The 26,474-nt window shown below is 40.4% G+C and overlaps 1 protein-coding gene across 3 annotated transcripts in view; it reads right to left on the reverse strand.

The window, feature by feature from the left end:
- NDNF (neuron derived neurotrophic factor) overlaps nucleotides 1-24,394 on the reverse strand; it is a 43,639-nt gene extending 19,245 nt beyond the window's left edge. The window contains exon 1 of one of the 3 annotated variants that reach the window (XM_084626244.1): nucleotides 24,376-24,394. The gene's annotated coding sequence lies outside the window, so the exon portion shown is untranslated. Of the gene's footprint in view, nucleotides 1-11,425; nucleotides 12,179-24,074; nucleotides 24,094-24,375 lie in introns of those variants that run through there. The other 2 variants (XM_084626245.1, XM_084626243.1) reach the window with 2 other exon arrangements.
- Nucleotides 24,395-26,474: the final 2,080 nt, after the last annotated feature.

The following is a 26,474-nucleotide window of genomic DNA, read 5'->3' on the forward strand; positions in this document are numbered from 1 at the left end:
ACAATTATGTTTTCCCTGGCAATTATTATTTGTATTACCCAAACACCTAGGAACCCAGTTGTCATGTTTTCTGCTATAATTGCTTTGCCACAGGACAAAAGAGCTTGCAATAGCTATGAACATTAATGTCCTCTTTGTCAATGCAAATTATCAGTGTCTACAGTAATTTTATATCATTCTATTAACGATGCATCAGCAGGATTACAAAATAATACTAGAAACAAAGCATTTTAGCTGTGGGAACAGACCACCCTACTCCACCTCCGGAATGTTCAACTTCTAATGTTTCTGAGGTTCTCTTGTTTTCCTAGTAGGGAAATGTTGAAACATTAGACATTCAAAGTCTTGGCCATGTTGTGTGTGGGTTGTGAATCCTAAAATGTATGGAACTGGTGCTCACTGCCTAGTCACTCTGTACAGGGGAGAGAAAAACAACAAGCAACATGCACCTCTTGGTCATCTAAAGGGGGAGCTCAGCCCCCAAAAGAGTGCCCTGATATTATTCCCACAGCTACTCCCCAGACATAGAGTATTCCAAGCTCCTGTACCGTCCGAAAAAGTCAGTGTGTTATCAGGAAAAACAGATGTGCTCACTTCCCAGAGGACAATGACCTGCATACCACACTCCCAGAGGTAGTATGTCTGGCAACGGAGTGTGCTCTTAAGTAGCTAGAAGGAGGCAGCTTCATTCCATGCTTCCAGGACCAAGAATCCAGGCAGCAGAAAAGGTACTAGTCTCCATATGGTGAAACTGTGCCCAAAGAGCAAACCCTGAAACTCCACCCACATAGGTCAGTCTGCATTCAGAGTTCTAACTTGAGGGTGAGTGGAAGAACACAGCTGAGAGTGCTAGACCAAACAGTGTGATATTCATATTAACCCTGCATATGCCGTTGTGCTCTTTTCCTTTCTTAGGTTGCTTAGTTTAGTTTTACATCTTTTGAACCCATCCTATTTTCCCCGTGAGCTCCTTCAGTATCAGCACAATTTCGATATAGTGAGTAGCTGGAGGGAAATTTCCTATGTAAGCATCTGTGGCCCCTTCTGAAGTTTGAACCACCGCTGTCAAGCCCAGACCTGCCCATGACGATTTCACTGGCTGCACACACTGTTTTGGTGGAATAACATCCTTTCCTCTGTGCTCCTTCCTAGGTAGAAGTATAAGTAGGGGCAATTATGTCCTTTGACTTTAAGATGCTGTAACTTTCCTTCCAGAGTCATTTTAGGACTAGAACCATATAAGAGTGACATGGGAGGGGACATATTTGAGGCTTGAGTACATTGACCGAGTCACTGTGATGCTTTTTGATTTATTGGTGTCTGTTTTCGAAACAGCTCTAGTCATGTACTTACTGTGAGATCAAGCTGCAAAAGCTCTGCTGAGACTGAAAAGACTTCTGGTCTAAACATGAGTGCTAAGGGGTATTCAAAACTGTCATGGTCAAATACAGAGATGTGATAGTGGGTTTCAAAATCAGATTGTCAAGTGGATAGATATCAGCTTCACTCTGCTGCTGGTCTAGTGTTTATTTGTCCAGCCTTGCAGGTGAAAGGTTAGTTCTTTATGTGATTACTCTAAACAAAAGCAGAAGGAACACATACAGGCAGATAGATAGGTCAGACTGTTCTGCATGAATGGCCATGGAAATAATTTGGAAATCTTCAGACCTTCTATATGTTTACCATACCACCTCCTCATCTGTGAGCTTTAACACTGCTTTAAAAAAAAGAGAGAGAGAGAAAATGAAAATAGTTTCTGGAAGAAAGGCTTTAATTAGTTCAAAGTTCAGGATGTTCATGCTTCTAGCAAAGACGGGGGATTTTGAGGACATATGTAGAGACTAGGCAGTGGGAGATCTGCCTCAGTTCTTTCTTGTCTTGCATTATTATTTCCGGATTAAGATATGGTTGGTATGTGTGTCAAGGGAATTTCAAATTTCCAGAAGCAGAAGATGTGATGAGAGTTGTGATGAGGGCCAAAGGCCTGCCTCAGAAGGATGTTATGAGGCTTAGCTAATGTTTGTGAAGCACTTTGAAATCCTTGGATGAAAGTTACTAATCAACAGAAATTATTGTTTTATCGTTAATGTGGGTATTGTAAAATTAAAGAGGGGACTTAGTTACTGCTGTCCATTATTGTAACCAGACATGAAGATTCAGAAACCTGCCTAAATGTTTTTTCACTATCAGGAAAAGGCTTAGTGATAGTTTTATCACTATCAGGCTGCCGATGATAGGATTTCAGGGTCTATTAATGTTACATTTGTCAGAATGTAAAGTCCATCCTGCCAAATAGAGAAAGATTTAATAAATGGTCTGTTTGTTATTTTTTAATTTAGGACTAAAAACCTAACTAGAAAAGAACCTGATTCTGGTCTCAGTTATCATATGAATGCGTTACCATAATGTGACTTCAGTGGATTACTGTTAATTTACACTGATGATAATAAGGTCAGAATCAGACCCCAATACCTCCAAGAACTTCAAGTCAATTTTTGTTCCTGAGATGACTGTTGTACATTTTGAGCCCAAGCCCCTCCTTCTATCTATACACATATGAGTCTGACTCAGGTCGGCAAGCTCTCAGGCCTGGGTCCTAGCACTTTGTTAGCGGGTAGGTTAGAGCCTGGATCCTGCTGTTACTTGGGTCCAGGCCCTGTCATTTTGCAGTGTAGATGCAGCTCGAGCTACAGACGAGAGTCAGAAGGTCTGCCTCATGCACTACGGACATATCAGCATGACTATGGAACCCAGATGAAGCAATTGTAAACTTAGATTTATAATTCAGTGTGGACACTCAAGCATGGGCCTGGAAACACCGACTTCACAAGCTCAGGTCTCACAGGCCCCAGGCATAGTGTGCAGAGTACACATACCCTTAGAGGTTTAACAATATCATACACAATTCTGAATCACTGAGTGAGAATAAAATTTAAAGATTGAGTGAGAATAAGTTTCCAGGAAAGCATATTTACTGCCCACTGTATATACATGCTGTAATACAGGGAGTTAAGAACTTTGAGAGCTTATTATCGAAACAGGCAGTTGTCCGAATTTTTTTGGAAATGTTATTGCACTGCTTTGTTATTTTTGACTGAAAGTTTGAAAATGTTTCTTTTTCTTAAACTGATATGCTTCTTTTACAGAGTCTGCTCTCAGACATTCCATCTCAAATATTCCATGTTTTCAAGGAACATGTGATATTTTGGATTAAAATGCCTGATTATTCCATATGTTAAATTAAGTAAAACAAACAAACAAACAAAAACCCCACCAAAGTATAGTGCCAAATTCTGTTTGTTTTATTCATGCAAGGTGAAATATACTTAGTTTTAATATGGTAATTTTTAAAAACTTCTTAACAACAAATCCTCCTTAACTTTAGAATAAATGTTTTAATTGACTAACATAAAATCTTTCTTATGAAATTAGAAGTTCAATATCCCATGTGCTTATAAATTTTTTATTCATTATATCCCACTGGTGAAAAAGCAGACAGAGAGAGTTCTTCCCCAAATAAATACAAGTCACTGTTAGTCCTAAAACCTATACTCACGCACATAATTTCTATTCAAGAGCATAATCCCATGAGAATTGAGCCGAGTTTTAGGAGCCAATTCCCCATTTCAGGGATAATTATTGTCTTTTACCCTATGTTTTGTTAGAGGAACAGAACTAGTGTAGAATAGGAACCTTTATGTCTGTTTCCTTTTGTTTCCCTTTGCATCCTAAGCCCCACTGGCAGTTCTAAGATACTTGGCTTTCTTAAACAATCATCATCACCCCAATCTGTAAACAGTTTCTCTCAGTATTTTGAAATCCAGGAACCTGATGCAAATTAAATTTAGAACGGCTGAATATAAACAAATTAGTAGTAAATATACTTGATCTAAACAAAAAAGCAAAGTGCTCTCAACCTCACGCCATCATGGAAATTTTGGAAAATGAGGCAGTCTATTTAATTCTTGTTGATCTGTGCAAAGAACCTGGGAATCTGTTACACCCTATTAGTAAGTGTGACTCATTTAACTATTAAAGTTATAGAAGAGGAAACAGTTTCTTTAACACTGTTCTTTTGGCAGCGATGAGTTTAAAATGGAAGGAGATTAAGAGTATCAAACTTTGAGCCTAATAAAATTATAACGTTCTTTAAAGTTATTTTTTTGAAAGAAGTAATAATATACTTAATTAAGAAGACAACGATTCATGGTAGAAGTGTCAGTTTCATTAGTGTGTCACATTGTAAGTGTCTGAGGGTCATACTTAGAAGGGCACTCATATCCGGGACCAGTGGTGAGGGGAATGAAGTGGAAGAAATAAATTATTGCCTTCTGTTTTTCAGATTTCCAGGTGTTGTGGGCTAGCGCTACTGCTTCTGATCTCTGCCATAATGCAGACAAACAAACACACACACACACACATCTCCTCAATTACTGGATTCCACTATCCAAAAAACAGGGTGGTATAATTTGTCATACAGTAAAACTTTGATTACCAGAACCTCAGTTTTCACAATCTCATGTATCCTTCAACAGACTATTAATTACACTGAAAATTATCTCAGTTATCTGAATGTATTCAGTGTACCCATGAGCTGCAGAAAATGAAAGTCATAGTGGGTATTTGTTAAGTATAGTCTACAGTAACATTTAGTGTTAGACAATACAAATGATGTTTTCAAGCTAATAGCTAATACTGGATTTGTATTACATATTAACACATTTTTGTTTTATCACAATACTTAATAGAGGTCCAGATTCTTAGCTAGTGTAAATTGGTATATATCTATTGACTTTAATGGAGCTATGCTGATTTATACACACTGAGGATCCATCCCATAAAACACTTCAGTTCTCTCTCAAAAAAGAAGTATCGGATTTCACACCTGTTTCCTTAAACATGCATTTTGAAGCTCAGAAAGTACTTTGAAAAATACGATGTTGTCCCTGGCAAGAACTTTGTGCTTTTGACATACCTCACACATGACCTGCCCGCAAGAGTACAATAAAAGCGATCTATGTAGCTCATATTAATTTCTTTTGGTTACATTTCACTACAGTGTGCTAAAACATTGATTCTTCTACAGTCCAGTGAGTGAACTAACAAAGCTACAGTTAAGTAATTAATCCTAAAATAACCAAATTATTTTTGTATTTACTCTTGTTCTTTACAGATTTCAGAGTAACTCCTAGAGTTTCATTTATTTTCATCTTTTAAAATGTTCTTATTGAGTTTTCATTTATTTCTCTAACTCATTCCCCAAATTAAGGGGCAAATACTTCCCCCCCATTCAAGTTTTCAAAAATAAAACATCTCCTCAGCCTTCACAGTTCTTTCTAACATCGTTAGTTTCTTTCTGAGACAAGCATTATTTATTTCACCTTGTAAAGCATCTGCATATAGAAGATATTTCTGTTTTGTAAGAGCTAAACATTGTTGTCAGGGAGTTTATTTTCAGTTACAAAGAAAAGTGCATTTGGGGAAATATAGCATTTATAAACATTAAATACACGGGACTTGATTCTCTTCTAGTCTTACTTACATAGATGTAAAAATAAAGTAACTCTATGGACTTGAATGGAGTTACTCCTGATTTACACTGATGTAAGAGAAAAGAGAATATTTTCTTTTTTCATTTAAAAGAAGGCACACTAAAAGATATTGAAATGTACAATTTAAAAGTACTTTGACTTGAAGTATCAGCTTCGCCTCGTTTGTAAGCATTACGTCATATGTATAATGCATGCATTATATTATACACCCCTTATTCCAACTGTATATTAGTTTTGTGTAATTAAATAAAAACTATACATCTCAAGAATATTCTTAGGCATTTCTGCTGTTTACAAGCATATTTGTTCATAAAGTGCACACGCTCTATCCTTTATTTCAATCCCACTCTGCTCTTTCTGTTAATCAAGCCGTGAAAGCTAAAAAAAAAAATACGCAAATACTTTCTTTTATTTTAAATATTAGTGTTTGAAAAGGCAGTCCAAAGAACCTACCTACTGTTCCGCATTAATTAAGTTTTCTATGTATTGAACAATGTTAAATGTGTTTTTTCCATTAGATGACCCATAATGGAGAAAAGGTGCCAAGTTAGCAAAAATGTGTGGAAACACTAAATCTATACTGTATCCACTGGCATAAATTACCTCCTGAAAAGAAATTTGAAGAATGAGTGAAAAGATAAATACATGCATAGCAAAACAAACGCAGATTCTGAAAAATAAGATATTGAGGGAAGACTGACATTGCCCCTTGAAAACAGTGATGTAATGGTTTTATGCTTTTATTATTAATGTAAAGTTTAATGACTTCAAAATGAATGCAAAGTCAAACAAGGCTTGTTATTCCCCCAAAAATCTTTACTGTAACAGAAGCCAGTACCCAGATGTTCTGTGGTTAAATCTGTCGCTTCATTGCATAAAAAGTACCACATACAGTGAAACACATTACTGGCTCTCCTTTATCCAAATCTGGTCAGATTTTTGGATTGTTTTTCTAGCAATCTTTTAAACTGACATGAGAGGCATAAAAGGTGGTCTCTTACAAATCTGTATGATGCCATCTTGAAATGTAACCACTTGCAGAAATGAACTGGGATTTCATTTAGTAAACTGTTATTAAGGTCCTTTCAAAACAAAGTACAGAAGAAAAAGCATAGCTCTGAGTGTAATAAATTTAATTCAAACTAAACAAAACAAAAAAGACTAAGGACATAGTGGGAGACCAACTGAGCTTAAACACACCACTCTGCCTTTATAATTTTGGAGCTTGAACCTGAAAGACTTTAGGCATCCTCTACTCGTACTGTCCTAAATGGGAGTTGCTGTTCAGCACCTTGCAGGATTAGACCCTTTAGTAAATTAATACTCAGAGATCTGACTCTGTCTAATCCTGAACCTCCAATGGAGCAGATATGAGAATCTGAAGCACCTTTTAAAACACTGGAAATAGGGCAGATGGTCCCACAGTCTTATCCTGGGATCTTCAATCGTCAGCCGAACATCGAATATATGGTGGATAGTGCAAGCACTACATGATTTTAAACAGCTTGCTTGGCTGTTTGCAACCTAAATGTTGTTGTGGAAACCTAAATGTTGTTCCATACTGTATTTTCTCAGATAATGTTTTCCAAAGCAGTCAGCCAAAACTAAATAGATTATGGAACTCTTCCTGATATTGGTGAGCAGCCCTACGAATTTCAACAGAACTACTCGCATGAGTAACTGCTCCACAACATAGATGCTGTTCAACCCTGGACTGCGTAACTTTTCTGTTCTCAATTAAATAGTACTTATAATCATTGTGCTAAGCTTCCAAAAGAAAGAAAGGTGGTTGCAGCATTATGTAGCATGAGGTATATTTCCATGAAATGAAAAACATGTCATACACATGCTGTTGGCTCTGACATGTCACGTATGCCATGAAATGTCACTGCTAATCTGGTAGAAGACTGATACAGTTTGGATAGCATGTAGCAGTCTATACACAGATGTGTGGCATATCTTTCATTTCATTTACATGCATGTGACAAAAAGCTGCATTCCCCACCCTAAAATTAGAGAAACAATTTTTATTTTGCTGTGAGCTCTACCATTTAGTTCCCATCTTGGAAATATGACACGCCTAAAGATGACACTAAACCCCCCCCCCCCCAAACAGACAACAAAACCCAACACATTTCTGGCACATTTTAGAGTTTATTCAAGTCATCTTTTGACATATCAGAATGTAGGTCTAAGAAAAGTTGTTACAGTTCCCCTTTAAATAGCATAAAATGTAAAAGCAAGATTGCGCATATATTCTGTAGTGTCAAGATCTGTTTAAGAACAAGGTCAAAACTGTGGGAGAAAGACAAGGCAAAAATCAGTCAAAAATCCCTCCACCCTCAAACATTAACAAATTCTTGACATTGTTCCAAATACATAAAAAGGGCTTTTTCAGTGGTACTGTGAGCTTGACCTCAGCAGATCTACTTCTGCATGTACATATCTCCTGACTAAGTATGAGAAAGGCGTGGGGAGGATCAGTTATTCCTGGCAAGAATCGATTGAAACTTGCCATTCTTAAAATAGGCAAGGCGTAGCAATTGGGAGTGGATAAAATGGGAACATGGGGCTTAAAGTGGATCTGGAAATCTCTAATTCCACATGCTGACAGCACTCATCACCACAGATCTAAGTGCTATTTTATGCAAGGTACACTATGACTAAATCAGCATTACCTGTCAGCGACTGCTATCATATACAATAGCTCAATATTAGCCTACTATTGGATATCTTGTATCTGATTCACTGTGCTAGGACACCAGTGTTACACAGGTATAACTATTGATTTAAATTTCAGCAGATTTAAAAATCAGCAGAATTACACTTGTGTAAAACTGGAGTAACCACTGCCTTACAAGGGCCCTGGCATAGATCCCAGGATTGAGAACGGATTCTTCATTTGAGTCATAAAACCTTGTCTGATATTGACTGAAAACAAACAGAATATATTCCCTATTAGGGCCCCTGTCTTCTTCTAGGTTTTGTCCAGCACACTAAAAGACATCAATAAAAAAGCAATTATAATGATATAATTCTGTGAATATGGGGGAAGAAGACACTCTTCCCCACTCTTTGGTTGGGGAAGAAGGCACTGAAAACTGCACCAGAGAAACTACCTTATCCCGAGATCAGTGGTTCTTAACCTTGGGTGAACGCACCCCCTGGGGGTGCAAGATGCCCTTTCTGGGGGTGTGAGACATGCCAGATTTTTTTTAGAAGGTAAATCATTGAAAAAACAAATTAAGCACAGGCATGTAAGTACAACTACTTTGTTTCATCAAACCTAGGTATTTATTAACATTATACATTTTTTAACAATTACTGTAATATACAAACAAAAAATATATCTAGGTTTAAAGAACTGACCTACCTCAATGATTTTTGATAAGGGGTGCAAGAACATATTTTGGGAATCAAAGGGGTGCAGGCTGCAGTAAAGGTTAAGAACCACTGCCCTAGAGTGACCCGCTGTGGCTATTTCTAATGCAACATTCTGTCTTTATGGCACTGGCAAGGATATTACATTTATCAATAACAATAAGTGAACCAGCTTTTGGGAAAAGCATGATGCTTTACCACTTGAATGTTAAAATGGTCCAGAACAAATAAACTTGTGGCACTGACTTTTTTAGGGTAGGGTCACCCTTCAATTAAATACTTTTTTTTAAAGAGATAACAGCTGTATCTGCAAGTGATTAAAAGATACTTATAGTCTTTGTCTCTGTTCTTTTGAAATAAATGTGTAACCTAAACTACACATAATTTGTAGCAAATTCATCTTGCTACCGCCTTATTTTTGAATTATAGTTACTAATTCAAATAGTGTGATTGCCTGACTTGCTTGCTTAGTTGATGTACCCCCTTCACTCTATTTAAAAAAGTGCAGACAAAACTAAAACCAACACAGGCTGTCTGAAAACAATGTTTGTTTATAGAGTGTTTGGTAAGGATTCATAGTTAAGAGTTGGGGGAGGGGGGCGTCAGCAGCCAGCTTTCTTTCCCTTGAATAGGAGTGTTTCCCAGAAGGAGTGAATATAACTTTATCTAAACCATCTTCTCTCATCCTCTCAAAATAAAAATGTATTGGAAGAATTTCAAAATAATCCCTAAAACACATTGACATTGAAAATGGGAACGTAAATAATTTAGTTGTCCCTTTTAGGGTTAAAAAAAAAAGAAAAGAAAAAAAAACACCAAAGGAAGGAGAAAAATAAGGACATTTAGATCCCACTGAAAACCTTAGCCCAGCATTTCAAGTAATCACTCCAACTTCAGCGTTGAGATGCAGTTTTTCGGTGATGTATTCTGAGCAGCATGCGGTGAGCTGCGGGAAAGTGTCATACCCATAGGACTCCCCCAAACAGAGAGCTTTTGGCACTGTTTGATCAGAGCTTGACAGAAGGGGGGGCATTAAATTACATTTAAAAGCATGACTTTCCCTGGCCTATATCCCTGCCTATTTTCTTCTCACCTTTCCATCCAGCCTATTCTTCGGGATAATAATCATAACAAAAAGGGCAACCCCAGCAAGTCCTCAAGCTCCATGTTAGGGGAGAGAAAGAGAATATAGGGAGCCAAACGTTTTTTTCTCAAGTGGAGGTGTTGGGATGCGGGCAGAGAAATGCAGGGCGAGCCACTGGGAGTTTAGAGAAAGTAGGAGAAGACACAAAACAAGACCACGGAGCGTCACAGAAAAGAGGAAATCTGATCAGAGCCGCACGCTCCTGGTGACTTTACTCTCACGAGGCAGCCTTCCACAACCGAAGCTGTGTGACCGCTTGGTTCACAACCCCACCTGCGGCCCCAGGAATTTGACCCTGCATAGGATGGGAAGAAAGAGAAGGACAGGACGGGATTGGATCGAGGATTGTGAGGGGGGGGGGGAATCCAATCCCGTGGGGGAGTGGATGGCATCCCGTTTAGACAAGTATCTGCAGCTGGTATATAGAGGCCTCCAGTGGTTGAACTTGTGTTGATCCCTTCAGCTGAGCTGTCTGCATCTCATCACCCGTATCATCGCTCTCCCTTAGTAAGAAGTACCCATAACACAACAGCACCTTACAAAGAGTTTCCAGAATGGCAGCGGGCACCCTGAATAGTTAAAGGGGTTTGAATTGTGGCTGGACTAATTCTCACCCCTCCGCCCCTGCAGGGAAGAAGCCACGGTGGGTGAAGTCACAAAAGATCAGACGCAGGATCAGGGCAGACAGACACAAGGTTTTGCTCATTAAAGGGGGCTTTGCTTCAATCTATTCATAAAGCAAAGATTTCCTGCCCCTGGCTCCCCGTGGGCTGGGTTGGTGTGTTATGTGAAGCGTCCCGCAGGGGGAAGGGGGAAGGGGGAGCACACAAGGTTAATCAACCAGCTCCCATCCACCAACCTGTTTTCCAAAGCTCATTCCAAATCTGGAGTAAATCAGCACCGGCGCCTGACGAAGCGGGAACGTTCCTGGTACCCAATCGCCCCGTCCTCCTACCCCCAAACCCAGGTAACTCTCAGGCAACACCAACTGTCGGGGCGCTGCTGCTCAGCCCCGGGATTGCCAGGAGTCGGGGCCCCACTCCCCATTGCACTGCTGCCCAAGAGCTCATCCCGCTCCCCAGAGTCGTCAGCCCTGCGCGCAGACCCGGAGGCCGTGCTGGGAAGAGATGGACGACCGCCTAAAACGCATCGGACCTCTCCTCATGCTCCTGGCGCCCAGGGCCTGGTCCCCCTCTCTTCATAGCCCTGCGCTGCACGACCCGCACCCCAATCCACGCGGGACCCTCCTCTCTAACGCCCCCGATGAGCCCCCTCTCCCCGGGTCTGGTCTCAGCTCCCCCCGGGACACACACACAGGAGGAACTCCACCTCGCTCCGCTTTGCTTACCTTTAAAAGTCTCGCTCCTCCCGGGGAGATGTGCAAAAGCCCCGGGCTCGCAGGTGCCGGTTACAGCACTCGGGGAACGTCCCTCTTGCTTGCGGGCCTCCCTCCCCCCGAGCACAGCCAGGATCCCAGCCGCACGAGAAGGCGAGTCCCCGCTCTGCCTTTCAGCGAGCCGGGCAGGGAAGCGCGGCCCCCAGGAGAGAGCAGCGGGGGCAGGCGGGCGGACAAAGTTTGCAGAAGTGCGCAAGTGGCCCGGGCGGGATCGCCCCAGACGGCGACCAGGTGTTTTCCCGGGTCTTTGCGACTCCTGGCGAGCCCCCGGCTGGAGCAGCATCAGCCGGAGGCGGAGAGGGGCAGCGCCGGGCGGCGGTGCGGGGCTGAGGATGCTGCGGCGCGGGCAGAGGCAGCGGAGGCTGGGCGAGCGGGGTCCTCGGGCCGCCGGCCGGCAGATGCGCTGGGCGAGGCTCTCGGCGCGGCGCGGCGCCCCGGCGGCTGGGTGAGGAGTGTGTTCGCACCGAGTGTCGCTGGTGCAGCGCGGAGCCGCTCCCCCAGCCAGCCCGCTCCCCTCCCTCCTCCCTTCCCTGCCACACACACAGCGCAGGGACACCGAGCTCCGCCAACGCTAGGCAAAGCCTATCACCGCCCCGGCCCGAAGGGAACGCAGCCCACCCGTCTGGAGAACAAGGGTGGGGGCTCTGCCAGGGCTTCCCCCCGCTGGAGAGCCCGGGGCTAGGGACCACCTCCCCACCCCCGCCTTTCTCTGCGAGGAGCCAGGTCGCCCTCACTCGTCTAGGGAGTGCGCGCTTTTCCGGCGCGAGCAGCGCACTTGGCAGAACAACAGGAGCAGGGCAGGGAACCTATTTGAGCTAGGAGCTGAGCCTCCAGGCCCCTGCTCCTAGGTTCAATGCCCGGGGGCAAGAATAATTCCACTGGCTTCAACAGGCCTGCTCCTAGGAGAAGAGCTTTGCAGGACCAGGCTCCCTGTCCATAGAGCAGCCCACTGTCTCACTAATATATAGTTACATGTATCCTTGCTGCACCTCTCCCAGGTTGGTAAAAGATTATGATGAGCTGTTGTGATTAACAGGATCTCCACTGTACAGATGGGGAACTGAGGCACAGAGAGGTTAAGTGATTTGCCCAAGGTCACACTGTAAGTCACTGAGGGAGCCATGTTTCATTGATAGCACTGTATAAATAATGATTGAAGGAGGCCCTCATTTGTGAAAAAGAGGAGTGGATTCAACTCTATTAAAGTTTGTGGGGGTTTGGAGACATGCTTTTGCTTCAGTCTACTAAAGACGTGGAGGCCAGCAGTGAAGTCGACCTTGGCTCTGATCTGAGTTCTTTTATCCCCTTCCCAATATTCTGGGTTGATCAGTTTGGGGGTTTGGCTCAGGCCCATCTCTTGAAGAGCTGTATTGATCTAGATTGATATGAAAGCTTGGGATGGCAACATTACTCAAGAGTGGCAAAACAATGAATGGGTATGCAGGTTATCCCAAATGAGTGCCAAAAAAAAATTATACCACAGTGCTCTGGCATGGGTTCTGCATATGCCAGAGAAAAAAACCCAACAGCTCTTTTAGAAATATGAATCTCTACTCTCCAATGGTATATAACTAAGCCCCTACTTGCAATATTGCAGATTTATTAGGCTTCCATCTCCATTTTGACAGTGGGAGCCTCTACTTTCAGCCCTGGGTGGCCAACCGTAGAAAAAATCTCAGAAAAATAATAATGGAATTTATTACTGCAAACAATAAGGTCCATAATTATTTTTCTGCAATTTTCCATGGCTTGTCCACAATTCAGCCGCAATTTTTTGACAGTCATCCCACACTTTAAAAGTAGGGCCTTATATATAACTCATTTCTATCCCTGTTATATATCAAGATGTTAGACTTGAAAAGGACTATTATTCATCCTGAAACTCAGGCCAGTGTTGCTTGGGGAGTAAATTGCAAATTGGGGTAAAAGAGGAAATATTGCTTTAGTTTTTTGTTTGTTTGTAAAAAAAAACAAAAACAAAGTGAGATCAGTTTGAAGCTGCTCAGGTTGTTGGAATGTTAGGAAAATCCCAGAAGAGATGGATGAGTTAGAAAAGAGCAGGTGAAGTAATCAAGGGTTCATGATAAATGAAATTTTTCACATGGATGTCACAACTAGAGACAGCTTTGGGGTTTGTGAAAGGAAGGACATGGCACACTATTATTTAGAGGAGGCAGTAATGTGAAAGAGAATCTGTATTGCTTTTTCTTGGTAATTTATTCTTGAACACATGAACTGCTGCAAACATTTAAACTAGTCACTAGTAATAAAAATCTGCTACTGATTTTTCCTAAAAATCAGTTTATTCACTCTCGTTCCTATGCCCTCCCACATTTTGGCTGTTGGAGTACATAAGCCATGGATTTTTGCGGGGAGGACTGGAATATAAATTTAGGGGCAGATCAGAGTGTAAATTATTTACACCAGCTCACCTCCCTGGGAATATATATTTAAATAAAAATAGAAAATTCAATGCTCCGGGGGCCAATTCTACCAGATAATTGCTAATGACACTAGGACTGCTGCAAGCTTCTACTCACCTGGCTACCTGAAGGTGATAATTCTTCTACTGCAAAAATTCTACGGGTAAGGGGTAACTCAAAAATACAAAACACGGGATTAAGAAAAAGGCCCATCTGAGAGCTTTGGTCAAATCATTGAGCTTTTCTCCCTTAGTTTCCCTATTTTAAAAACTGGGATAATATTTATCTGATTCACACGGTGGGTGGCAATAGGCATTCATAATTAGTGACTGTAGAAAAGTTTAAAAAGTCACCAGACTTCATGCACAGCCCTGCAGGGACTCTAAGACCCCCCTCTTATTTTGACAATTACTCTTGAAAAAATAAAAAAAAAAAATAAGAAACTCTTTTCAAATAATGGTATTTTCTGCCAGAATCTCAGCTCAGACAGACAGACTTCACTTCTGCCTCAGGGATTCAGGTGACCTAACACTCTCTCACTTATGGACGTGTGTGTGCACACTTACTTTTTATGTAAAATATGAGTCAGTAAATTTGGAGTGTGTATAAAGAATGATCTGACTCACCCTCTCATAGACCGTCAGGCCAGCCCTGAGCATACTGGAGTGAGCTGTGATCAGAGTAGGGGCAGCAGTTACATTTGGGAAGATAGCAGCAACGTATTTTTAGAGCCTACCCAAAATGCTCAGGCTGGCTATGATTTTGCCTCTCCGAGGTCAATAGTAGTAAAATATTGCTGGGGGGACAGGACGGGGGGACAACCACCACAATTAATGAGATTATGTTTATGCACAAACAAGCAGACTATTTTTAACCTGAGGACAATTTTTAGTGCTATTGTTCTTTGAGTGTATGACTATTTGTGATTTCAGTGGAACCAAGATAACACACAAGGGATGTGATTTCCTGGGAAGAACAAGGTTTCCAATATTTAGACATGAACAATACTATTTATATTTGCTGGGTTTGAAAGGATGGCATAAAGTTTCTCAGCCAAAAGAACAATTATACTTAAAAAAAAAAAAAAGTTTATACTTCCTAAATTTACAAGAAAGCAGAAATATAGAATTGTAGTCGAAAGACACATTTTGGGTTTTGATATCTACCAGTAAGAATACCCACTTTTGATTTTTTTTTAAATCCACAAAAAGGAATATTTCTATTGGACAAAGATTTTCAAAAATCTGTTGATTCTAGGGACTTTTAAAGCACCTGTGACCATGGCAGTTATTCATCTGGATCTTGCAAAGACTCACCAGTACAGTACAGTCTTTGCAAGATTGGAGTCAGAGTATGGCATCTAATGGTATGCAATGCAATGGAGGTTTGAAAGGCAGTTATTTATGTATGTGCAGTAGAGCTGAGTAAATGCAAAACATTTTCTATGAATATTTTTTGAACTTTTAAATTGATTTACTTTGGCCAGGTTTCTTCTTCCCTGTTTGTATTCACTATGAATTTTAAAGCAATCAAGTTTTTGTGAGTATTTTTGCCAGTAAAAGTGTCAAAGTTGTACATGCAAGTATTCATGGAAATCAAATGATGCATTCACATGTACATTTACTGCCATTAGAAGCTGTTGAGCATTCATTCAACCAGGGAACAGAAAAATAAATACTATGTGACTTATCTGACCAACTGCAAACAAATATCTCAAATCTTGAATATTTGCAGTATGTCCATGGAGTAGACTGCAAGCTCTCTGAAACAGGAGCTGGCTTTTTTATTGTTATTAAGTTAGGTCATGATACTTTACTAGAGTTCTTAGATGCTGCCATCATAAAAATGTATTAATTATCAAAAGAAGGGGAGTAAGAGTTCAGAAATACATCTATTGAATAAAATTGAATACCTTTGAGAAAATGTAAATCAGCATTTGACAATTCCAAAAGCAGAAAAAGAAGCTGAATTCATCCATTAAATAATTCATTGCAAATTGTTTTCTCAGTGCTAATTTACCTTAAAGGCATTTTCCAAAAGAAATTTAACACCCAGGCTTGCAGTGCATGCATAACAGTACAGACGACAATACTTTCCCCCCCCAAAATATGTCGCCTAGCATCTCAATGAAAGTTAAGTAGCTACTGAAGGTCTATTATGTCAATTACCCATCGATTAAAATTTTCTAAATATATGTTGACAAAACAGAAGCAGTTAGCCTGGTGTGCCAATATTGGGCAAATTAAGGATTCCCCAAGTAACCATTGGGCTGGCAGACTAACAAATTCTGAGCATGATGGGCAATTAGAGGAATTTTAACTGTACCTGTCAGTCCATTATGAGGTGCTTTGGGAATGCTTCATGGACCATCAAGGTTTGCAGCCATACCACCTCAGGCTGTGATCACCCAATCACATGAGCAAAGCAGGTCCAAGTTGAGGCCTCCATAGAAATCTAGGAAGCAGAGTTTGAGATTCTCTAATTGTCACTTTTCTAACTCAGCAGAGAACTAGTGCTTCAATATGTCTTAGTGGGACCATCCTTCTGGCTACTGGGGTCTTTCCCATGAGTCATAAGCTGAAAGACCTTGTGATGGCACTTTTCACTAGAATAGAAGAGTTAATGGTAGTGTCCTAAATACATTCTACTTTGGTAATTATATTTGGCTTACTTAAGGCTGTTCTGTAGTTTCAATTGCACAAGACATCAGCTTTCTTTTCTCAACTGTTGTGTGGCTTGAAGCGGGTGCGGCTTGAAGTATGATGACTTGCATACACCTGACAGGTGGTTGCATTTCAGAGATGGATGAAATGATGGCCTCTGTATACACTGCATAAGTTTTAATCAGATTGGTAAATTTGTTGAGTTATTTGGATCTTTGCATTATTTGCACTGTCACTTTGACAACTCAAATCCTCAAAAAGCATAAAGCAGCGTGTCTCACACTTCCACTCAGATCATAATGCTTCACAGCAACCACTACAATCAATGGCAGGACGATCATAATTCTATAGATGTTGTCTTGGATCTACTGTCATTTCAATTATGGTTTCTTATAGATTTTAATGAGAGACATTTTATTTTCTCTCACAAGAGCAAGAAAACAAATCAAAAGCATATGCAGCAGTTTGAGCACAGCTTGTGATTTAACAGAATATTTATGCTGCATTACTTAAATGCACTGGTGTGAGTTAAGGTCAGGATGAAATGAGAAGATTCAGCAGTAAACAGTGATTTATGTAAATTTAAGACACACCCAATAAGCCACATCCAGCTGTGGTTTAAACTGGCATATTAACATTTAAATCAATGGAGTTATACCACTTTACACAAGGGCTGTTTTTGATTCTTTATCTGGGGCTGATTTTGGACTCATTATCCAATCTGTTAATAAAATGTGGACTATATATCTCACACACAAAATGTTTTATTTATTTGGGACACCTTTTAAAGTCTCTTAATACAGCTATTTTTATATCTACAGTGTTTTCACCCAAAAATCCTACTGTATTATGAATGGATTAATATAAACACTAAAATATGGTTTATTGAATCAGACTAGTTAACAGAGGGCTGCCAGATCTTAACTGAAAAACATCTATTGTGAAAAAAGTGTGGGTATTTGTTTTAGCTTGCCAAATCTGAATAATAGCATAAAACCAGATCAAAGATGAGTGGCTTCACTGTAAAATCCAAAATCTGCATGTGCAAGGTAATGAGAAACAGGGCTCCCGCATGTTCCAAGCACAGTTTCTCAATCTTAATTACACTCAGTAGGGGAGGGGGGGATAGAGAAGGGGGGGGGGGGAGAACTGCATTATATCGAGCTATTTAAAAAAGATTAAACAGTTTTCTGGATAATAAATTGTCTATGAATCATTTAAAATATTTCAAGTACACGATGGCCCCATTAAAATTTGATGTAAGAATGTGTATTGCTCTAGTTAAAACATGCGAATTTGTTAACGGTGAGAAGGTGTGAGAATTCAGTGCTCTAAATAATAGGTGTAGGCCACTTTGATCCTGAGCGCTTGTTCTTTAGTTTTGATGGAACTTGGTTCCCCCATAGAGCTACTCCAGGCCAAGATTCCTAGTGCACTTTTTCCTTCGTTAATTTTCTTCTTAAGCCCTTTGTCAGAAGCTGTTTATGCAGGTTATTATTTGAAGTTTTTGTATCATGTTTTCTTGCAGTGGCCAACAAGTTGATTTCTTGACACTAAGGGCCAGACGTGGCCTCTAAAATTGTATCCTAAGTTGTTTTGTCTAATTTTTGTGTACCCAAAACCCAAGTTATGAACTTGTACACAAAACTTGTTACCTGACGTGCAAATGCATCTTGCACACACAAGTCTGACTTTTTGCATATGAAAAATCCTAAATGTTAAAATGACATCTACAGTTCTGAGGCCCAGCCTAAGGCCCTCTTAAACATTTCCCTCCCTCTCTATATATGATTTTAACTTAACATGTATAGATAAAAAACAAACATAAAATCAGAATAGTTTTTAACTACTGGGGATTTGGTTTTATTTTATATTTTATGACTCAGAAGGAATAGCTGTTGTACAGAACCTATGACACCGCAGAGGCATTTGTGACACACTCAAGGCCAAGAAATATCAATCTGGTACCTGTTAATGGCATTAAAGGCTATATATTGCCTTCAGTTTGTGCATGGAATGTCCATTGATCTCAAGGCACTATATGGTCCTTAGGCATCTTGAACTGCCATTTTAAGACCATTTGGTAACTCCAGTGACATTGGGAAAACAGTTTTCAAACTGACCTCATCAGAACTGCATAAAAGTATCTGGAATTAACTAGTGACAGCCTTTTTCTTTCATAATTGCCCCAGAAAAAACAGGATCCACAAGGGATCATTTACTGCCTAGACCACAGGTAATGAAATTCAGAATTATTTGGAGGATTAACATTTGTATATAATATCACCATAACTATATATAGCACTTTATAAGAGAACACTGAAACTACACTGATCAAGCTCACATGGCAGGATTATTTAATTCATGAGCAACAATGTTTGAGAAAATCTGAACATGCAGAATAGGAACAGCTCATTTTATGGGGAACACCAAAAAAAAAAAAAAAAAAAAAAAAAAGAACTTAAAGGAAAGAAGTTGGTTATTGGCTGGATCCTGGAAAATAAGATACGTTATTTTCTTTGTCTGGAAGAGTTCAAATTATATTTGATTCTCCCCAATTGACATGGAGCAATAGAAGACGACAAGCTGGTATCATGACTAGGTGTTATCCTAGTGACTGAAAATAAAAGAAAATGACCCCTGGGCTTCAGCCTTATTTGTTTTAATTCAAATTCTGCATTATTGACTTTAGCAACTACAAAACACAACTAAATGAGGCATGATAGAGCATGTGGCTTCTATAAAATAATAACTAGCAGCTAGAAAGCACTTAGATCAAAGAGTGTATCCATCTATATTAACTTAGATGTCCTACTTCTTTTTTCTCACCCAAGCACTCCCAGTGGGTGTAACAACTAATTGCAACATTTTATGTGTGCTAGACATTCATTTATGCAGAAAAGGACAGAAAGGTACGACACACCAGTTAGCAAATTACAGCGAAGGCATTGTTGAAGAGAGAGGCTATTGCTTTAAGATTGAATTCAGAGGTACAAATACAGAGCCAAATGAACATACTTCTTCTGGTGGTTATGAGCAGCATCTGACTAACATCTCGACAAAATGAAGTAAACATAAGAATGAAAAGCATTACACACAAATGTATCTGATTTGATGCATCTGAAGAAGTGGGTTTTTTACCCTCAAAAGCTTATGCCCAAATAAATCTGTTAGTCTTTAAAGTGCCACCGGACTCCTTGTTGTTTTTGTGCATAGACTAACATGCTACCCCCTGATACTTGACACACAAATATAGTAGATGATCAGCAAGGGCCTGTTTTTTAAAGATATTTAGATCCTATTCTCAAAAGCATCTAGTTGCCTAGCACTCAAAGAAATCAATGAGTTTTAGTGCCTAGGTGCTTTTGAAAATCCCACTAGGTGCCTAAATACCTTTAAAAATCTGGCCCTAAGTACCTTTGAAACCATGGGCTTTGTGCAGAGTTCACCATATGGTTGAAACTTTTCATTTCTCTCTGAGGTGTTGGTTTGCATCACACTTTACCCATAGAACAGGGATAGGGTGACCGATCGGGACAGGGGTGGAGGGTAAGAGGTGCCTATATAAGAAAAAGCTCCAAATATCGGGACTGTTCCTATAAAAACAGGGATTTACAATTTTTCCTTTTGAAACATTGCATATTAGTTCCTTTTTGACATCCAACATTTAAAAAAGGAAAAATAAGTGGAGACAAATGTTATAAACTAAGGAGTGCTGCTGTATAGTGTATAAGAGTGTCTTGGGACTGTTGAGAGAACCTGGGTGATTCATGCAAAGCCTGCTCTGGATGTTTCCAGATTCTGGAAAGCCTCTTCTGGAAGTTTGGGCTGCAGAAAGATACTTTTGAACTTTGGAATTTGTGTCTAACAGCTTTCAGTTTTAGCAAACTCATTCTAGGTAGCTTCAAATGAGGCAGAAGCTACTTATAGGTACCAAATAATTCTCCCATAAAACACTCCCAGTGCTGCAATCCCAATCTGAATGGCACTGGGTCTGTTCAAGGTCCCAGGGAAATTTGTTGCCATGGAATCAGATAGTTAAACGGAAAGATTAAACATTGTTTGCTTGCTTAAACTCTAAGCCTAAAATGAACCTAAGAACTAATGGGCCAAATTCTGCTCTCAGGTACTTAGAGCAACTCCACTAATGTTCGAAGGGTTACATAAGGGTAATAGAACAGAATTTAACCAGTATTTCTGGACTATCCTATTATAATGTTGTATAACTGGTGTACACTTATTCCCTCTTATGTGAAGAGGGTGAAGTATTCTTAGGACAGGTCACTACACATTATACTCCGGGGGGGGGGGGGGGGGGAATCTCATTGTTGCCTGCGCCACCCATGTTGAAGATAAGCATAACGCCTTCGCAGGCAAACTGTTCACACTATTCAGTAATGTATTAAGTTAGTAGTTTGGTTATCTGGAGAACAAATGTGCTCCTGAAAAGGTTGAGACAGTTCTGTGAGCTGCCACGGGTACCCGCATAGCATATGCGGAGGTACACGGTGGCAGTGGTGTGCAAATGTATCTGTGGTTTCTGAATACACAATAATATTATTCTTTTAGAAAAAGTTGACAAACATGCTTAATAGACAATCACACTTAATCCTTGTTTTCTTTCCCACACTTAAAGGTTTGAATAGCTTTTTTGTTAAGCACGGTAAGCTTAGGGTTGGTTCCTTCTCCCCCTTCCCAACGGTATATTTTTCTCTCTAACCCATTAAGCAAGCTTCTCAGTGCACTGATTTTAGACATGTTTTATAACGGAGGTGTTTTAAGTTGTTTTAAACTGTTGTCATTAAACCCATGAAACGGAGGTGAAGGGGAAAGGGAAGGTTTGAGAAAGAATGAACACAGAAACTTTTCAGCAGCCCCAAACTAGAGATTAAAAAAAATCAAAGAGGGTTGAAGCAGACAAATAAGGATGGCTGCAAAAAAGCATTTCTTTTTCAATTATGAAAGTTTAACACCAATGGCGTTTTCCATTAAAGGCAAGCATCTCTAAAAGTCAGAACGGCCATTCAGCTTAACTCTGTGACATGAAAAATTCAGTGCAGATCTGTTCTACATCCTATTTGATCAGCTTTTCCAGCAAGCTCTTTGGAAGAGCTTTATCCATCAAAACAACAGCTCCATCTAGTGGGTTATCATAAAAAGGTCAAAATAGCACAGAGTAGCACTTTTTTTCTAAGGGCCACAATGCAGTTGATGATTATTTTACTATCTGATTTGTTGAGAGCAGGATTTTGTGATGAGAACAATTCTAACAAATAGCTCTCTATCTTCAATTTTTAAGTCATATTTTAATTGTTCACTATATTTTCATACACTAAAGTATTCTTTTCAGAGATTGTGCTGTGTGTGCATAATAGATGTAGATATTATTAAAGCATTCCCACCACCTAAACATTTAGGTCTCACAAGACAAAGTCACAAATAGGCTTCAGTGAGAAAGTCTCCCTCTTTATGCAACATAAAAATAATTTATGCAATGATCTTAAAGCATTTTGCAAATATTAAATACACTTTACATCATTTTACTGATGCGGAAAATGAGGCACAGAGAGATTAAGTGACTTGCTTCAGGTAACACAAGTCAGTGACAGAATCAGGAGGGGAAACCATTCCCAGTTGCCTACTCTAGCGCCTAGAAATTCAGCCTCTTTGTATAATTAAGAATCACCTAATAGGACAAACAGGCTACTCAGCTATTCCAGAGAGAGTTTCCAAATTTGTTCTTAAGACTGTTCTTATAGTTGTGAATTCTGTGATGGGACATTGAGTCAGTGTTTAGTTACTATTACGGATATTTTACTGAGTCTACTTACAAAAGCTACTTCAAGGATCTGTGCTTCCTGTCTTAAATGAATGGAAGTTAAAAGCCAATGCAGAAGATTACAAATGAATTCTACATTGAAAAAAACACTTCACTGATTTAATTGGCCAGGAAATCAGTCACTAATATTTGATCTTGTAATATTTTTCCCCTATTTTTGCCCAATACAGTGTACCTGAGTACATGTGCAAATCCAAAGAACAAACAATCATGTAACAACTGGAAAAGTTTGACTCTATGGATACCCACCACACCAGCAATCTTTTCTTGGTTAAAAAGAGTGTAGTGTATAGGAATAGAGCAGTAGCCCTTCAAAGAGTTTCCTGAGCCCTCTAGTGGAGTTCACTGTGTTCTATGTTATGGGAGCCACCAGAAATCAGCCAGAGCAACAAGATGCATATAGCTAAGCCTTTCATGTTAATATATAGTTAGTAAACATTATTAATGGGTTTTTCCCATATTAATATTTCATAAAGAACAAAAGACAACAGAGAGAAATTCTATTTACACTTCCCTGGGCAAAGCGCTGCAGCACACCAGAGGATATTCAAAACAGATTTATTTGGAAATCCTAACAACAGTGAGGATTTCTAGAAAATGGGCAGTTGCAAAGAACACTGGAGAAGGAACTGAAGACGTGTGTGTGCATGGTCTTATGGAGAACCCATGGATATTCCTAAAGATATTAGGAAATCTGTGTAGACACGCTCACAATCAAAGTCCTAAAGACCAGCAAGGAATGGACAGGATAAACTTATTAAATCCTTCCCCTCATTTTTATAATACCGATTGCAGAAGCACAGAAAATCAGGTAAACCAGATATATGGGATGGAAAGAGCATCCTTGAACTAAAAGCCTGGAAAACTGGTATCATCTACTTAAAGACAGGTTACTCTATGTAGAGTCATTGTAAGCATTTTTGGACAGGCCAGTGAAGCAATTTTTCATGCCTGATCAGTTTGCCTCCCGGTTTTCCACACCCAGCAAATATAACCAACATTCGTCCATTGTAAGCACCACTAGGCCTGAGGATTTTGAAGATGGTTATCAAGATTCTTTGGGACACCCCAACACTTAATCTATTTTAATATAAAAATATCCATGCAAGAATTTTCATAAGCCCCAAACTGCCTAATACAGGAGAATTGGAGTCCAGGCAGCTAGGGCTAGGGTCTGCACAAATATGCCAGTCTTTTAAGAATTTTTGCAAGGGAGAACTATCCAAATAAGCCGAGTCTGGGAGGCCACTGTAGGTGTGTGCGTGCCTTGTGGGGACTATGACCACTTATACAGCTGTATGCAAACATACACTGCTAAAACTAGGCAGTGAGGAAGCATTATTATTATAGTACCATTTTATAGTGTAGGAAAGATTAAACTCCATGAACAAGACTGTAGATAGAGTACATGTCAAAGCTGGGAGGGATTAAAATGCAGGCATCCTTTTGTTTTTCGGCTGATGTTCTGTTCAGGAGACCACACCAACCCTCATGTTGTTGAGCTGCCCTTCTTGTAACAGGCTTTCAGTGACCTTAGTCCCACTGATGGCAGCCAGGGCAGCAGTGCTCCTAACAGGAGCGAGGTTCTTCACCCAAATCAAGGGACTCACATCCATAGATTCAACAGTCCCCAAGGGGCAGCCCTGCGGGGCTGTATGACGGAGTGCTGTACTCACCACAGTTATGGCACCTCCTCCTGGGCATTCTGGAGAATAGCTCACCAGGATAACACCTGTCCCCATGGCTGAAAGCCATCCCTCCACCTCAGTCTCTTTGTCTTCAGCCCTCTCTTGCTCCAGGAGCTGCTGCGGCCTCTTTGTGACTCAGCCTGCCTATGCACTGCCCCACGGGTGGTTGGGGAACCCAGGCCTGCCTGCCCTCTACTCCAGGTTCCAGCTCAGGGATCTTCTAGTCAGCAGTCAAGGTCTGTTCCACCCTGTACCTTGCTGTATTTCTCCGAACCCTTTCCTAACCTACCTGCTCTCCTTTCCTTCTCTGGATCTGCCAGCTTCACTGCTCCCTCCTCCCAGGGAGCAACTGCAGCCTGCACATTTCCGCAGCCTCCCAAACACTCCTCCCTCTTTCTAGAGAGCGAATACAGCCTTTCCCAGCACTTCCATCTGTTACCAGCTTCCTGGCTTATATAGGTCCCAAATGTTCCTGCCCAGATGACTTTCTTCTAATTAAGTCTTCTCTTGCAGCCTTAATTCCCCCCAGCTTGCTGCCTAATAGGCTAATTGGCCCCTTTGGCCTGCCTTAACCCTGTCAGGGCAAGTGTGGGGTGGGCACCGCATCACAGGCTGTAAGAGGGATCGTGAATTAAAACAAGGTCTTTATATATCAAAAATCAGCAACCAGCTTTCATCCTCAGCTAAAGGTTTGCACAGGTTACATTTTCAAGGAGCTTTGAGAGCTTCTCACCTTCTGCCTGCAACAAATATCCTTTAAAGTAAAAATAATGGAAAACTGAGAGTGGCTCTAACATTTCCAGGTACAGTAGAAGCTCAGAATTATGAGCTAACTGGTCAACCACACACCTCATTTGGAACTGCAAATATACAATCAGGCAACAGCAGAGACAAATAAAATAAAAATACAGTACAGTACTGTGTCAAATGTAAAGTACTAAAAAATAAAGGGAAAGTTTAAAAAAATATTTGACAAGGTGAGGAAACTTTCCATGCTTGTTTCATTTAAATTAACATGGTAAAAACAGCATTTTTCTTCTGCATAGTAAAGTTTCAAAACTGCATTAAGTCAACTTTCAGTCATAAACTTTTGGAAGAACAACCATAATGTTTTGTTCATAGTTACGAACAACCCCCATTCCTGAGGTGTTTGTAACTCTGAGGTTCTATTGTAAATCAAGTTGTGTGGTAGGGGCTGGCTCTGATTCTGATACTAACTGAATCAATGTAATACAAGAATGAGAGCTTTCTTCCCAGCAAAGGTAGGATCTGAAGTTTACTTCTTTCCTGCCAAGTTTAACCCTTCACAAAGAAAGTTGTGGGAGACCGGAATTTGCTACAAGTATCATTTTATTTGGATATCCTGATTGTGTTTGGAAGAACTCTGGAGAAAGTTGAAGAAAGATTTCTAAAAGCATTAGTCTGGTTAGAAGCCTATAGACTGAAGCTATTAATTGATAAATGCCAGTTCTGCCGGAGATCAGTCAAATAGATGGGTCATATTGTGTCTTAAAAAGGTGAAGGTACAGATCCTGATAAAATAGAGGCACACGCTTATATGGCCATGCCCACAACATTACATAGTCCTCAAGACCTTTCTATGATTTAGTGGCTACTTCTGAAGATCTGTGAAGAATTATGCTATTAGTGTAAAGCCATTGAATGAATACCAGGCAATACCAGTGCAGTACAGAGAAAAGGAAATGCAAGTCAAAAACTAAGAAGTCCACAAAGCTTCTTGATAGGGTTGCCAACTTTCTGACTGAATAAAACCGAACACCCTTGCCCCAAACCTTCTCTGAGGCCCTGCTCACTCTACCCCCAATCCCTCCCTCACTCTCTCTCCCCCACCTTCCCTCCCTCATTCATTCATTTTCACCGGGCTGGGGAGGGTCCCTTTTCGACCAGGTGTTCAGTTGAAAACTGGATACCTGGCAACCCTACTTCTTGAACAGAAACATTATGAGCCCTGGAAATCCTTTTGGACCCGATGAGATGAGACAAGGCCTTCTGATAGTGGAAACATAAGGAACTCTTCTGGTCTACAAGATCAAACCTGAGACAAGGCAGGGTCAAATAAACAGAGTATATAGGAATCTCCTGTTACCCATAGGAGACGTTCTATAACTTTGGATCTGAGCAGCAAAAGGGTGCTGGAAAGAAGTCATCAGACAAAGCTTGTGTAACCCACATACCGTCTGGGTGTGGTGTTCTGTCCCAGCTGGTGGCACCAGGACCACTTAAAGAGAGAGAATTAAATAAATCTGCTCTACAGCCTTAGGTAACAGGCAGTTGGCTTTTAGCTCATGCAGTAGAGACTCATGCACTAAGCTCCTGAGGTCTCTGGTTCAATCCCGCTCACTGATGAGGGTGATTGTCAGCAGCGTT

Source organism: Lepidochelys olivacea (genome assembly GCF_965140295.1).
Source record: "Lepidochelys olivacea isolate rLepOli2 genome assembly, chromosome: 4".
Lineage (NCBI taxonomy): Eukaryota > Metazoa > Chordata > Testudines > Cheloniidae > Lepidochelys > Lepidochelys olivacea.